The sequence below is a fragment of the Seriola lalandi genome, unplaced genomic scaffold (assembly GCF_002814215.2).
Source record: "Seriola lalandi dorsalis isolate HSWRI2012SDOR001 ecotype SW California unplaced genomic scaffold, Sedor1 jcf7180002054923, whole genome shotgun sequence".
Classification (NCBI taxonomy): domain Eukaryota; kingdom Metazoa; phylum Chordata; class Actinopteri; order Carangiformes; family Carangidae; genus Seriola; species Seriola lalandi.
The window spans coordinates 1302999-1303793 of NW_019525475.1; positions in this window are offsets into that span (position 1 = coordinate 1302999).

Below are 795 nucleotides of genomic sequence, written 5' to 3' on the forward strand. Positions count from 1 at the left end.
GAGTTCTGAATGTTTGGTTCGTCATCTTTCACGCTGCAAAGAGGAGATACTCAGGAAGTGATAAGACTGGGGACTTTCTGCATTTCATCTACTTCCCGGAGATGAAATAATATCAACAATGAATTATCCCTCCGAATCTGGAGAAAAATAAACTGTCTTTACTGAAAAACATCAATTCAATTAAAAAACGCTCTTGTTTTTAAACTTATCTCGTCCGGTCCAGCGACATAAAGTGAGATGTCATGTACCAACCCCCCCCTCCCCCAGAGCCTCAGTTTCACACGCCTACCAGCTGCTCAATAGTTTTATTTCAGCATGATCTGCCACGCCCCCCTCACACAGGTGAGAGTCATTTGTATTCAGTTTTCAGGTACGGGGTTTCTTCCTCCAGAGTGCAGGGAGAAAGAGACCCTCCCCCACATTTCCTCCTGTACAGTATTTAGCCTTTAGATTAAAGGTTTTAAACGTCTTCACCAGACAAAATGAACATCAGTTTATATATATACACTTTTATATATACTTTAATTTTCTTGAAAATCTATAAATTCAAAATTTCTGTTAATTAAAAAAAATCTGCTTAAAATCCAGAAAAAAGTAAAAAGCAAACACTTATTCAGTTCAGGCTCTTTATTGTAATGTGTACATACATGTGTTTATGAATGAGAATAAAGAGATAGAAAACAAGTGCACATTTCCCCAACAGAGGTAAAACCAAACCTGGTTCCAGGACCTGTGCTTCTGTTTCTGCCTCTGTTTTGTGCACAACTACATTCATTTGTCAGCTTTAGTTACTTT